Here is a 16692-nt window from a genome sequence, read left to right as displayed (position 1 = left end):
CACTCTCTCCAAGAACAATGCTTCCATGCTAACCAAAAACTACCAATGATTTTACTTGCCAGCTTTACTATTTTGTGTAGTTGGTTTTTGTTTGAGATGGATAGTTCATTGTACCATGGTACCTGCAGGCTTGTGTTGTGTCTGAAAACATGTTGCTAATCATGCTGTGGAGGACAAGGAGATCCGCTGACACTGTACTTTGATTATAAAGGTTTATTCATAACAAAGGATTTCAACGTCGATTTACAGATACCTGCAGGCAACTGGAGAACAGTGGACCCAAAATAATATGTTGTTCTGACCTCCTTTGTCTTCACCAAGTTTTTATAATCTTTACCAAGATAGGGGTGGTTTCCCCTACAGACCAATCCCAACACTCCACACAACAGACTTCCTCTGTTTTAGGGTACTCCTATAGAACTGCTCTCCAGATGTCTCCCTGGGCCAAATCAACATTCTCTAAGCTACCATTTGCAAACACTAACAAAGTCATAAATTCCTTAGATACCACATTACCATTTGCAAACGCCCACAAAGTCATAAATTCCTTAGATACCACATTACCATTTGCAAAGCTAACAAAGTCATAAATTCCTTAGATACCACATTACCATTTGCAAAGCTAACAAAGTCATAAATTCCTTAGATACCACATTTCCCCCCTTCGAGACTAACTAAGTCTCGAAAACAAAAAGAATAGGATTATGACAAATAACAATTTCTCTTATTGAGTATTTTTAACAATAAACCAAAAATACATTTTTCTATGGAGTGTAAATACATTTCTATGAAATATGAACAAATCTTTATGGAGTGTGAGAGCGAAAAACCTGTCTGGCAGCTTTCTTTCCAAATATCTATATCAATCAATCAAGACAGTAAAATTCTCTCACAGCCCCTCTGCCCCAGGCAACCACCTAAGTACTCCAGATCAATTCATAAATATTTATCAATGCATTTGAAACTATGATGCAATTTGAATACACATGAAAGCCTCAGCAAACAAAATACAATCAAAAATGTCCACATTCAGGCTGGTCAACCCATCGGACCCTCCTGTGGATTCTCTCTATCCCTGCCTAGACCCAATATCCCTAAGCATCCACGAAATAAACAAAAACATCTGAGATCCCCACATGTACCCAATAACAGCAAATATCATTCTACAAAAATTAATACAGAAATAATATGACACAAATTATGTATTACACATGCAAATATGTCTATATATCATTGCAGACACTGGAATGTAGTCCACTACACTTCATCTCCTCAGCAGTGTCGACTTCCAATGCATCGTTGATGATGGACTCTGAACGTTTCCACACCTTCCTTGTTCCACTTCCTCCAGTCCATTCATATTGTCCTTTCATATTGTCCATGTTTGAGTATTTGAATCCCCTCTACACATTCCCCCATATGCTTCTGGAAGAAAAGAAAAGACCAAACAGTATCTTTTGCAAAACAACACATTCAAATTAAAACATCAATATAAACTAAAAATATAAAAATGATATATAAAATGAATCACATACCATTTCCCCCCTTTGATTCATAACAAAATACTAAAATCACACTAATATTTAAAAACATTTGAAAAATAATCGGATATTCAAAATGGATATCTATCCATCAAAACTCCATCCAGTCCCACTTGTTCATCTTCATCTAGATCAGTAACAGTTAACAACGGCAGCTGAGTGTTTTCTCCAGGCATCACAACTCCAACCCATCTCAATATCATAGCCTTCGCAAAGGTCAATAACAAAGTACAAAAGCAAAACATCACACACAGCGCTATCAGAGCTGCTACTAAAATCTGAACTATCACTGCTCCCACTGGGCCTAACTGATCTTGCAACCAAGCCTTCGCTGACCATCCAGCTCCTTCAGATCTACCAAACGCATCCCTTATATTCTTCAATGCATCTATAACACTAGTGATATTATCAGAACTATCTGGGATCAAAGTATAACAATCATCCCCCCGTCAAGTTCATAGCCAAGCATAAGCCACCTTGTTTTGCTAAAATATAGTCAAGAGCCATGTCATGTTTCAACAGCGTCAGTCTGTGACTTCTTTGAGTATTTGACAGAAGGTTAAACCCTCTTATCGTTTCATTTGAAAAACCCTGCAAAGTATAGGTAATATTATCAATGTGATCTGCCAAAAATGTTACACCATACCATGGAAAAAGTCCCAGTCCCCACTTCTCTCCTAGACTTATCATCCAATGGTAGGCTTCCAGACTATGACATTTCGCCATGTCCCTTTTCACCCTATTTCCAAACCTAGACTCAGATTTATCTGTGTCCAGTGCTTCCCCTCTTTTAATGGTAAAAACCTCATATGGAAGCTTCAACGTCGACATGTAACAACATCCTGTCCATCCATAGGGTAAGAATATATATGCTTTATCACCACAAACCCACCAAATATCTCTAAAATTCCCAATAGTCACATTACCAGGCAAAAGCTGATCTTTCACCATCAAAGTCCTGCTCTTCTTACTAACTTGAACATAAAAAGTTACATTATATTTCTCATTACTAACCTTATGTTCATGCTTACCCAAAGTCATCATATAATCATCACAATCTGATATTCCCATAAACATACCCTTTCCATCATATGTTTTATTTGAACAAAAACAGCTTTTAGCCCTTACTGGTTTCACCTCCAATGCTTCAGGAATCGTTGTTAACTGATTTTCCTTCCCATCTAACAAATTCACATAGGGTAATTCATTTAACCAAGAACACTTAAACCTAGGCCTAAACAAATGTTTCGACAACGACATTATTGTATCTGTTAATGATTGTTGCTGATACAACAGCCATGATAAAGCATAAGATTGACACGTACTTGATAGAGGTTGAGCGACCGTCTCTAAGATGGAACCCCATGTGCCTGGTGCTGGAATTCTCAACAGACATGGACCCTCAAGATTCCTTACTGATCTTACAGAATGAGTTAACTGTTGGAACCAAAGATTCCTACCTGCCCATCCATCTTTAATTTTCAAAACAGAAGAATCAAATCCATATGCCTTCCATTTAGTTTCTCTCTTCCCTAACGAGCGGTATTGATCAGATATATCTTCTTGTCTTCCATTAAAATCAAAGAACTCATCCTGTACCTCCATGATAGTATTCTGCACTATTTCAGATGAATCTGCATCATTCTCTACTACCATCTGCTCTCCATCTCAACACTATCCTTACTACCATTGACAGCACTCTCCATCCGTATCATAAACTCCTGAGTCACTCTTGCTACATCCTTTAGTTTCAGAAAAGTTGTTGTTGGTGTCTGTGTCATATTTCCTAAATTTGTTATTGCCGCGTACCATTAACCTCTTTCAAAGTTACTATTAAAATAGTTGCGTTAGTTGATGTATTAACACCCTTAACTATTTCCAGTGGGAAAGTTACCGATATCCTCTGTGTATTATTTACTGTTGGAGTGGCTACTTTAATATACTTCTCCTGAACTCCATTGGTGACTGTGGAAGCTTCAACAGACTTCAAATCCTCCATCATAAGCGTCACTTTACGAATTACATAGCCTTTTAACCAATAATTCTTAACCGGAACAAATTTTTATGCTTGCACTAGATAAGTACACATATATTCTCCCTGATCTTTCCATGTAACATTACGCAAAATAAGTGAACAATCACTCATAACCCTCTTCCACTTCATATCGTTGTACAAAATATACTTCCCTTTGACTAGGGGGCACAGCTTCTACTTCCGGTCCTGATAACAACACTTCTTCTCCATAATTATCTCTCCATGTGGGAGGAACGTCACCACCCCCACTCCATCTCTCACATCTACAAGGAAGATGAGCTGTACCACCCATCCTAACCCTAATGACAGTCTTTTCCTCTAAAATTGGTGCTGGAGCGATTGGCTCCCCTTGTAATCAAATGTGATATATTTATAGCTTTAATAACTGTCAATGTTGAAAGAGTTGAATTGCTTCTCACTGTTGTTATAATAGGCTGAAGTGTTGATGTCATTGTTGTTGATTCATCCATTCTCCCTAAAGCTTTGAACTCTTTACTTGTATTTCCATCTATCACCACTAGTGTCACTACATCAACTCTCAGTCCCAACTCTAATCCCTCACTTTCAACCTGTTGATTATAAAAAATACATTTATAATCACCTTGATCTTCCTGCTGGGAATTGTAAATATAGATACTGCAATCACCCTCAATCTTCATTCTTCTCTTATCATTCAGCAACGCATACTTTCTCAATGCAACTGCTCCTAACAGATCTAAACTCCTGCCATATCTATCTTCCCACTGAACTCTAAATTTCCCTTCACCACTGTTCTCTCTCGTGCACTTACATGGGAGCTGAGCTGACTGTCCCAGAGTTACTTCAACCCTAGTTTTCGTAACGTTTTGGTCTGACTTTTCTCCTAACTGGTCTGGGCCTACTTTGTCTAACCGAATCACCAGCTTCTCCTGTAACAGAGTTGCCCTTGGTGATCTCCACGGTTTCACATTCCACTGAAATATTTCCTGTTGTTTCTGGGGCGTATTGAAAATCAATTTCCCCAAATCTCCTTTCCTTTCCCTCCATTGCAGAGTAATCTCTGGCATCATCAGAAGTGTAAACATTATCATCAACGTTATCCCCAACATTGACAATCTCTCCTTCTTCCTGTTCTCCCCTATCTCCATCCTGCTCTCTTGAGCCTTCAACATCCTCTCTCTCTGCGCGTGGCACCTCTTCTCCAGGCGCTTTAACACAATGTGACAAATGATACCACGTTGGAGACCCTTTAACCTGGACAGCTGTTCCAGTACTACGAACAACTTCAAATGGTCCTTCACGACGTTCGTTATACCACTTCCTTCTAAATACCTTTACGAACACCTTGTCCCCAGGTTGTACTGTACTCCTTTTTTGCTCATCAAGCTCCTCCTGCACCTCTTCTTTTCTTTGCCTGTCAGAAACATATGTGGACAACTTTTTATGAAAATTGGCCATATATGTAACGTACACTCTCATTTCATCTTCCAAAAGAGCCAAGCTTGGACCCTTTCCACTTGTTCGCAAACAAGGCGTAGGCATCCTTCTTCCTGTTACCAATTCATGGGGTGTCATACGTAGATCACGCAACTCACTTGAGCGACACACCATTAATGCTAAAGGAAGCGCCGCTATCCAGTTTAGACCCGTATGCTGCCAAATTTTGACAATGCGATTTTTCAAGACACCGTTCATTTTTTCACAAATCCCTTGACTTTGTGGGTGATAAACTGCTCCAAGATGTTGCTTAATTCCCAATTTTTGCAACATCAATTTCACTGATCTATCCACAAATTCCTTTCCCACTAATTTTAGGATATGTGATCGGGTAGTCCCCACCTGCTTATGACTTCTTTACACACAGACTTGGCAAACGACTGAGCATCTTTTAGCTTAATTTGACATCTTATTCACCTCTTGGTATAGGAATGTAACCAAGAATAACAGTCACCCCCTGTAAACATTATTTTTCATACAGATTGTCCTCCTTCCTATGATATAGTCAATCTTTTCAAGCAAATATGGTTCCCAAAAACCCTACTCCTTTGTAATCCTCTACCAGACAGCCGTCTGGTGTACATGTTATTGTACAGTTCAACTTACACAATGCATCTCTTCCCAACAATGCAATAGGTGTATGTTCTGATACCAGTATGGGTATTGTAATTTTTGGATTTTTATAGCAGAGCTCAATTGGTTCCGTAAGAGGAATCAGCTGTTTTACTCCCTCGAATCCGATTGTCCTAATGAGTTGATTGGACATAGGGAGATGTGTAGCATCTTCAGGCCGAACGCAGGTAAAAGCAGCTCCGCTATCCGCCATCAATTCCCATGGTCGGTTGTTTATTTTTACCTCAATTGTTGGATCTTTTTCCGGTCCTGACGCAACCAGCTGACACCCCCCTTTCGGATCTTCTGGGCACCCCTAGAATCCTTGCTCCGGGCCCCTATAGGGGTTCACCGGTCCTCCAGATGATCTTGACTGACCCCTGTATCTTCCTCTGAAATTCCCTCTGATGTTTCCTCCTGGCCCATTGCACTCACGGGCAAAGTGACCAACCTGTCCACAACTATAACACACTTCTGGAGATTGCTGGAAGTATGGCTTAAATCTTCCTCCTCTTCCTCTTTCTAAGCCTTCTCGTCCTCTTCCTCTCCAATTCTGTGTCTGTCCATAAACTGGCTGTGGATATGAAACAACTGGTACCGCTATTGGTGGCTGGTACAATTGCGGTTGGAACTGGTCCGGTTGAAGCTGTGGCAGTGATTGTTGATTTGGTGCACACTGATTCTGCATAACCAAAGCTTGTTTCTTCTCCTTCTTATTCTCCACCAGTTGTATTTGATTGAGTTTTCTGAGAGTTTCTTGGTCCTGTTCTTTCTGGTTGTGTTCCTTTTTCCTGTACAGATCCACTTGATGGGCTATATGATCTGTATAAACGCCTTTTGTCATGCTTCCAAGTCCAACCACCTCTGCCAGTTTGCTCCTTACTGGTGAGGGCAGTCCCATCTGCAGTTTAGCTCTCAAAATTGACTGCTCAATTTGACTCACATCTGGATCATTTCCGGTAATATTTCTCCACACTTGATGGACTCTTGACACATAGGCTCTCGGATTTTCTTGTTGTCCTAGTGGATCAATCAGAATGTTGTCAGGATGCACATTTGTTGGAAACGTATCTTTCAGTGCTCTCCACAGACGATTCCTACTTGCAGCCAACAATTCAGGGTCGTTCACTGCAGTCCCCACATATCTATTGAGTCCAGCTCTCTGAAATATTTCTTCCATATCTGGAATCCCAAGGAGATTAGCCAAAAGTCTCTTAATGTCTCCTATGGCTGACTGTGTTCTCACCGTAATTTCTTCCAATTTTGAAATCCAAGGATAGGCTCCATCTTGAAGAGTAGGCAGCTTCTCAAGTATATCTGACATATCGGTATTTTGCAAAGGCTTATATTCTAGGTTTTGTCCTCGAATGATCACTGGCATCATCTTCTTACTGGTGCCCTCTTTCCTTGGCCTTAATGTATACTTTTTCTCCAATTCTTGGGGTCCTTTTCTCAGCCGTTTTTTCTTCTGTATCTTCAGCTTCTCGAGTTGTTGTTCCAGTTCTCTTACTTCTTCTAAATTATTCGCTTTATCCAGGCATGATACGCATCGGTCTATATCTCTTTCTATTTCTTCTGTGCTAGTCATTGTAGGATAAAATCCTCTTGAATATGAAGCACCTTTAATCTCCAAATCTTTATCGCTGTCTTCATCTTCGCTTTCATCAGAACTGGAATATCTTGTATTCTTCTTCTTCTTCAAACATCCATCACCCCTTCTTTCCGCTCTGGCCAACCTCCGTCTGATCACAGGGTCATATCCACCCATGATCTCTTCTGAATCACTCTGATCATCATCATCATCATCATCATCTTCAAGTTCCATCCTCCTGAACCTCACTCCACCTTAGTTTCCAGACATCTCGTTTTTTTCTTACTTTTGGAGTTTGGATTCATTTTTATGGTCGTTTCTGCTTGTCCTCTCTCTATTATTCGTTCATCTTCATCTCTGATGCAATAATCACCCTCCTGAATGATCACTGGAAGCTGAGGATAGACGTCCTTAAACTCTACTTCTTTCTCATAAGGTGGGGGTCTTTTTGCTGAATCCGTATGTGAGAAAGGTGTACTGACTTCTGTCATTAGGTTTTCTGTCACCTTCACTGCTTTTACAATTTTCTCTATACCTTTGTTTCTTTTATCGTTGGTATCTTTCATCAGTTTTTGTCCTTCATTTTCAAACAGCTTAAGAACACCCAGCTCTCTGTCTCTTTTCTTTACGTTGTTCCCTTTTTTTCCCTTTCTTTTGATCTGCCTTATGAATTGACAGAAGCACTTTCATTATGTTGATGACGTCAGGGTTAAGAGTCCCTTCCACTGGCCATGGTTGTTCAATGTCAGGCCAACGTTTATTCCATTTTCCAGATAACCTTGCAATACCATTAACTAAAGGATTACTATTTTCAACTATATCAACAGGTGTAATTACTTTCATAGTTTTGATGTCCTTTTTCCCCATTGTAACAACTATTTTATATTCCTTTATTGTGAATTATTTTATTATTTTAGACTATATAGCTTATGGTTTCCTCCCTATTTAAAAAAAAAATAAAAGAAAAATTATTTTTTCTTTTTTTAAATTAAACAATTAAATAAAAATTAATCAATTAAAAAATGTATAATGAATGTAAAAAAAAATTGTATTATTCTTTTTATTGATTTTTATTTTACCAAGTTATTAATTAGTGGCAATCTTACCACATCCGATCAGGAAAAGTAAAGGAAAGTAGTCAACTTCAGAGCAATCCAAAAAAGAAAGACCTATAATCCAGCAACACTACAGCACTCACAAACCAATTGCTTAATAAGCACCCAATTACCTTAATTTACAGAATATTGTCAGTACTCGATTTCCAACACAACTCTAATCAAACCAACTTATTCACAAAAACTCCAATATGCAATTACATCAATTGATCAGTCTGTTGCCAAGTCCCTGTCAAATTGTCACAACATCAAATATGCTAGGCACACAAAATATCCTGTATGGGAAGGTACGTTTTGTAAATAGAACAGTACTGGCCTTAGTTTGACTGGATCCGTTGCAGCACACCCTGTCACGTGATGTACACGTAAGCAATTCCTCTCTCTCTCTCTGTCTCTCTCTCCTCCTTCTTATCGTCTCATATGACAGAATAACAAAGGACAGACAAGAATTTAGTATTTTATGCACACACTGAGTTATTTCAACCATTCAATACTCCTCCGTTCACATTCGCGCTAAGAAATAAGCAAACAACTTAACTCAGGAATAGTATAAATAGCTCAATAACATTTTATTTTATTTATTTTTAATCCGTCAACATATCTCTAGTTTATCAATTCGATAAGTCTCAAGAAAACAGTTTAATCTTCAAACAACAGCCGATTTAATAACCAGAATACATTATTAGTGTCTAAATCTTCTCTCTCTTTGTCTGCGTCTCCCAGCAGCTCAGTGTAGGCAGAGTGGCATATTTGCCCTACGTAACTCTAAAGTCATAAAATCACACGCATGCGTAGTACATTCACCAAAACGATTTCAGAGTGGATGGAGCTCTCTCCCAGCTCTCTCCAAGCTAGACAACAGAAAGTAGACAGTCCCGCTGTACTTCCTCTCTTTTACCCCCCATAGACAAACAGTAACACTTAACAGAGCTCACAAACCAACATAAAACATTAAACACAAATCCTACTTAGAAGTTTCTTAACTTCCCTTTATCCTAATCTGCAGATTTATAGTTATTTCCTTATCTATTACAAAACATCTCTATACACTATTAAAAACTCCTCCCTGTAGGCTCATGATATTCTAATAGTTAGTAAACGTTCTCTTTTTAGAGACTCATACGTTTTTTAACCTTAGCGTCCTTCCAGGGGGCTCATATATAGTTAACAACTATTAACGTTCTCACCAACGGAGACTCATAAGATTTTTTAACCTTAACTTACGTATTTCCTTATAAAAACAAAAAACCCTATCCTCAACCAAAACATATATATGTATATATCTCTAACATAAATCTTATCCTAATATGAGTCGACACCAGAGGTGGGTAGTAACGAGTTACATTTACTCCGTTACATTTACTTGAGTAAGTTTTTGAAAAAATTGTACTTCTAGGAGTAGTTTTAAATCACTATACTTTTTTACTTTTACTTGAGTAGATTTGTGAAGAAGAAACTGTACTCTTACTCCGCTACATTAGGCTACAATGAGGTCAGCATTTTTCTTTTTACCTCTTTGGTATTCTACGCGTCATTGTCTTTATCCCCCCCGCATATGCCTTATTTTAATGTTTTATTTTGACAGAGAGAGAGGGAGACTTCCGCTAAGGCTCTACCACGTGACTGTGTTTCACCAATCAAACGTAGTTGTGCAGTCTCGTCACTTTACCATACTCAATCTCAGCGGCGGGACGGGTTGGCTTTACAGTCATATCATAGCAACACAAAAATGTCAGAATTAGCCGTCGGCAATGCAGACACAGACGAGGAGGAACACCCGCACCCCTGGCCTCATATTGAAAGCATGTTTACCTTAGTAAAAGTGCGAAAGAACAGCTACATTATGCTGTGTCTTCTGTGTCTACCAAAACAAACGGACATTTCAGCATTCAAGAACTCAACATCTAACTTGAGGAAACATGTAGCGGTAAGTTTCCTAAATTCGTTTTTTTTTGTTGCTGTGGATAGGCGAATGTTTGTCTTTTAGGTTACATATGTTTTAAACATTTTCTATATATATATATCCACATTTTTATGTGATAATAAGTCTCTTTTAATGTCTTGATCTCCCTGTAGCCTCACAGATTTTTTTTTTGTCCACAGAGGATTCACCCCAACAAACTGGCAAAGGACACAGACTTACTAGAGAACCACAGAAAGCGTAAGTCCTCCTCTTCCAGTGATACTCTTGTGAAAAATGCAAAAATCACAGCCTTTGCTGCCCCAGGGCGGGTAACACAAGCAACGCTTGACAAGCTGATGCTAAATTTTGTATGTGAGGCCAACCAACCATTTTCTGTGGTTGAGACGCCATCCTTCAATACTTTGATAGAAACCTTGCAACCTCATACAGTAATGACAAGGAAAACGTTATGCACAAGAATACAAGAAGCTGCAAAACACAAGAAGAGCATAATCATCAAAAAGCTGAGTGCTGTGAACTATGTTGCTAACGTAGCTACTTAGGTGTCCCCTGTCACTGGATAGACAACACCTCACTGGAGAGGCACTCCACATTGGCTTGTAGACCTGTCAAAGGCTCGCACACGTTTGATGTCCTTGCTGCTGCATTAGAGGAAATACATTCTGAGTACCACATCAGGGAAAAAGTGACCAGGACGACAACAGACAGTGGCTCAAACTTCCTTTCGATTATATGGTGAGGAGAAAGAGGAGGAAGCCATCAATGTACAAGAGGAGAGTGACTCCACCCTTGATGATGCAACAGAAGATCAGAGTGAGTCAGAGGTGGAGTATCAAGATGTCTGCAATTCTGGATGACAACACAGGCCTTGAGTACCAACTTCCAAGGCACCAAAAGTGTGCATGCCATCTCCTCAATCTTATATCCACAGTTGATGCCACTGCTGCAGGAGGAGCTGCAAACGAAACCTACAAGAGGCTGTCTCGGTCTGCTTTTGCAAAATGTCATGCTCTTTGGAATAAAACCAGCAGGTCAACCATGGCTCATGAAACAGTGGAACGTGAATGCAAGCTGCAGTTTCTCCGACCCAATCAGACACGCTGGAGCTCCCTGTTCCTCGCTGTAGAAAGGATTGTGCGCATTCACCGAGAGCAAGGAGAACAAGCAATTCGCAATGTCTGCACAGCATTAAAGATAAAGATGTAAGTTGACAAAATGTATATTTTGTTTTTAAAGAATAATAAAAGTAAATAAGCCTTGCTGATTAATGGGTGAATCCACTTGTCTCAAGTAACTAAGTTTTCTTTGCATGGTGGTGTGACAATTGTGGATGACTTGAATGAAATATATATATATATATTGTATTTAACATGTACAATGCATAATAAAGACATTGTACCAGAAATAGCTATAAGTAATTGTTTTATCGTTACATCTTTTATAGGTTCAATCCAGCTGAAAATTGGTTTTTGGTCGAGTATGCTGCTGTGATGAAGCCTGTTGCCATGGCCCTTAATATCCTCCAAGGGGAATCATCTGTGCATATGGGCCTCTGCTGCCAACACTTTACCAGTTGCGGGACAAGCTGAAGAAGTTGGAGTCAACTTGCAAAATGTGTACACCTCTTGTTCACGCCCTGCAGCAAGGGATCCAGAAACGTTTGGAGACGTCATGAAAGAGCCTGAGCTGATTGCAGCAGCAATACTCCTACCAACATTCAGAACATCCTGGACCACAGAGGAGAACATCTTAAATGCTGGTAAATATACTTGTTTATCAATTCAAATGTGAACCAGTAGACATTGACCTATATAACTCTGTATAATGTTACTGTCATTTAGGATTATAGTGTGTCAGTGACAAACCACAGGGTGGCAATATAGTTAGTGTGACTTTTTTTTGCTGACTTTTCTTGTTAGATATTGGAACTGGAAGTAAACATAATGCCCGATCTACAACTACATCACTCTCCTCTAATGCCTTTTAGAGAACATGCATTCAGCTTAATTTGTGTTCTGGGATACTAGGCCTGCAATATTGTTTTATTTGGCCATCTATCATGGACTGCTGCTCTTTTCCTCTGCTCAGTGAGATGTGCAGTGTGGCCTAATCACAGATCAGAGTATTCATTTCTAGGCACACAGAAAAAGGGCTGTTGCTTGCCATGCAATACAAAGGTACTGAGTAGGCCTAATCAACACCTATTGATTATTTTACGTTGACCGCTTCCTTCTGGTGTGCAGTTTTCTGTTCAGCATGCCTGGTATGAAATGTTTGTGTGTTTCCTTCTGTTGTTCTGTCACTGTGGAGACACACACAGTTTATGAGAGTTTATGGGCTGCCTCGTTCTAGTTCTGCCTGGTAAAAAAAAGTATAAAGGTTTGGAAATTTGTGTTACTTGTGCTTATTTATTTTTATCTGTTATTTTTTTATACTTGAATTTACCTGAATTATTTTAATTTAAGCTATTTTTTAATTCATTAAAGATGATTATTTTGTATTTTTGTCTGTCTGATTGTTGTCTTGTGTTAAAAAATAAATCAGACGTTACTCAACAGTTACTCAGTACTTGAGTAGTTTTTTCACCAAGTACTTTTTTACTCTTACTCAAGTAATTATTTGGATGACTACTTTTTACTTTTACTTGAGTCATATTATTCTGAAGTAACAGTACTTTTACTTGAGTACAATTTTTGGCTACTCTACCCACCTCTGGTCGACACACAGTTTAAACACAACAGAGACGTCTTTATTTTGTTATTTTTCTCTCTCTCTCTTTCATACATACACAGTTTTAAGAGGCTTATTCCATTCCTATGGACCCCTAAGGTAGCATGTAGCATGTAGCATGTTACCTCCTTTGCGCCGTATTTTCCATTGTTCCTAAATTTAGGCTACCACGAGTTTGCGGATATTCAATGAGCGGTCACATCAAACATCGTCAACTATAAGATGAGCGGTAACTTGCAATAGAATGTATATACCACAATCCCCAGTCCCCGGGACTGACCTAAACCCACCTAATGTGCTTTTAGGATTTTCGGCCCATCCTAATGATCGCCTCCTTAGAGGGCTTCCATAGATCCGCAATGTCCTAATTTGTATACATTTACCCTGGCCTTATTACTTCATTATATTATTCAATAGTTATCGACACTCCCCCCTGTTTGCGTTGCTTTCAGCGCAAACAAATGTAAAATTTAGAACGGACTCCTATCCCACAGCAAAACAGCAAAATGCACACATGAGTTTTTTAAACGGTACATCTCTCCAGCGAACACCCACATAAGCCTACGAATTGACCCGCACACAAAATTGTGAGAAATCTCACCTTATGAGCCGGCGTCTTGAGCGGGAGTCACTTCGATGCTCATGAATGGAACACTGGAGAGACGCAGACCGTCCCAAACGTTCCTCGTCGCCATTTTGTTGTGTCTGAAAACATGTTGCTAATCATGCTGTGGAGGACAAGGAGATCCGCTGACACTGTACTTTGATTATAAAGGTTTATTCATAACAAAGGATTTCAGCGTCGATTTACAGATACCTGCAGGCATCTGGAGAACAGTGGACCCAAAATAATATGTTGTTCTGACCTCCTTTGTCTTCACCAAGTATTTATAATCTTTACCAAGATAGGGGTGGTTTCCCCTACAGACCAATCCCATCACTCCACACAACAGACTTCCTCTGTTTTAGGGTACTCCTATAGAACTGCTCTCCAGATGTCTCCCTGGGCCAAATCAACATTCTCTAAGCTACCATTTGCAAACACTAACAAAGTCATAAATTCCTTAGATACCACACTTGGAAACAGAATGTGAGAACACTGAATTAAGGATGTGTAGAATATGGTAATTATTTTATTGACAGGATTTTTTTTACCTGATATTTCTCCTCATTAAACACTTTTTGGTAGATCGCCATGTGGACAATCAAAATCAGTCTACCCCTACTCAAGTTATTTATTTCAATTAACTAAGGTCTTATCTACATTTTTATGATGAAACAAGTTATTATTCAGTGGATGCTACAACCCCTAAAACAACATCAGACCCCTACTTTTGATATAGCGTTTACAGTGGTACACTATAGGCTAGTTAGTAGAAGAAGTGGGACAACAATTTCTCATTAGAAATGCTTTAGTGTCCCACTTCACTTGGCACTTGTTGTGAAATCATCAGTACGACTTTGTAGAGGCTTAGGCCTATATACTGTATAACACAAGCTCTGTTTTCACAATTTTGTCACAATAACCTTATACTAGACTCACTCCATGCCCTTGGAAAAATTGATTTGGGGAGATTACAAGCTCTTGGTAAAAATCTAACTAAATTAGTCTGCACATCTTTTAATTGATCCTGGAACACCTCTATTATTCTGCAAATGCTGTCCCTTTTCATAAATTTGTTTTAAAAAATCATCCATTTTTCTATCCTCTCTTTCTTACATGTTATGGTCCTTCCTTTCTTCCCCTTACCTTCTTATTTCCCTCTAATTCCTTCCACCATCATCCAATGCTGTTTATGTGATATATAGCCTCTAGAATAGATTTTGAGATGAAATGAACAACTAAACAACATATTCTAATGTATTTTAGAATTTTGAATGAAGGAAATTACATTTAAATTGATTAAAGGTTTATTTTGTGCATTTTTGTAGCTGAAACGGGTCCCTGTACCACTATTCAAACACCATTCATTGGAATTGGGACAGTACTATACATCTGATTTTCGAGAAATATAAAAGCTGTTTACATATTTACATGGTTATTATATATTTTTAAATTAACAATAACTATTCCTTTTAACACCAAAAGTTAGATTGTCTGTCATTCTGTCAATTATAATTAAACATTCTAGCGCAAGGTTTCATAGTCAGCTAATGGGTTTTCATGATTTTCAACCGGTCACCCATCTGTGCCCTGGACACCATATGTGAATTGATTGACCCCCATTTATCCTCAGAGTTCGTACTGCTTGGTGACCTAAATTGGGATATGCTTAACACCCCGGCCATCCTACAATCCAAACTAGATGCCCTCAATCTCACACAAATTATCAACGAACCTACCAGGTACAACCCTAAATCCGTAAACATGGGTACCCTCATAGATATCATCCTGACTAACTTACCCTCTAAATACACCTCTGCTGTCTTCAACCAGGATCTCAGCGATCACTGCCTTATTTCCTGTATCCGTAACGGGTCCGCGGTCAAACGACCACCCCTTATCACTGTCAAACGCTCCTTAAAACACTTTAGCGAGCAGGCCTTCCTAATTGACCTGGCCCAGGTATCCTGGATGGATATCGATCTCATTCCGTCAGTAGAGGATGCCTGGTTGTTCTTTAAAAGTAATTTCCTCTCAATCTTAAATAAACATGCCCCATTCAAAAAATACAGAACTAAGAACCGATATAGCCCCTGGTTCTCCTCAGACTTGACTGCCCTTGACCAGCAGAAAAACATCCTGTGGCGTACTGCATTAGCATCAAATAGCCCCCGCGATATGCAACTTTTCAGGGAAGTTAGGAACCAATATACACAAGCAGTTAGGAAAGCAAAGGCTAGCTTTTTCAAACAGAAATTTGCATCCTGTAGCACTAACTCCAAAAAGTTTTGGGACACTGTAAAGTCCATGGAGAATAAGAGCACCTTCTCCCAGCTGCCCACTGCACTGAGGCTAGGAAACACTATCACCACCGATAACCATCTACAATAATCGAGAATTTCAACAAGCATTTTGCTACGGCTGGCCATGCTTTCCACCTGGCTACCACTACCCCGACCAGCTCTGCACCCTCCGCTGCAACTTGCCCATGCCCAGACTCACATTAAGAATCTCCAATCCAAAGCTTCCTATTTCACAACAAAGCCTCCTTCACTCATGCAGCCAAACATGCCCTCGTAAAACTGACTATCCTACCGATCCTTGACTTCGGCGATGTAATTTACAAAATAGCCTCCAACACTCTACTCAGCAAATTGGATGTAGTCTATCACAGTGCCATCCGTTTTGTCACCAAAGCCCCATATACTACCCACCACTGTGACCTTTACGCTCTTGTTGGCTGGTCCTCACTACATATTCGTCGCCAAACCCACTGGCTCCAGGTCATCTATAAATCACTGCTAGGCAAATCCCCGCCTTATTTTAGCTCATTGGTCACCATAGCAACACCCACTCGTAGCAGGTATATCTCACTGCTCATCCCCAAAGCCAACACCTCCTTTGGCCGCCATTCCTTCCAGTTCTCTGCTGCCAATGACTGGAACAAATTGCAAAAATCTCTGAAGCTGGAGACTTATCTCCCTCACTAACTTTAAGCATCAGTTGTCAGAGCACCTTACCGATCACTTTACCTGTACACAGCCCATCTGCAATTAGCCCACCC

The sequence above is a fragment of the Coregonus clupeaformis genome, chromosome 7, assembly GCF_020615455.1.
Source record: "Coregonus clupeaformis isolate EN_2021a chromosome 7, ASM2061545v1, whole genome shotgun sequence".
Lineage (NCBI taxonomy): Eukaryota > Metazoa > Chordata > Actinopteri > Salmoniformes > Salmonidae > Coregonus > Coregonus clupeaformis.
The sequence above is the reverse complement of the archived record's forward strand: the minus strand, read 5'-3'. Positions refer to the sequence as shown.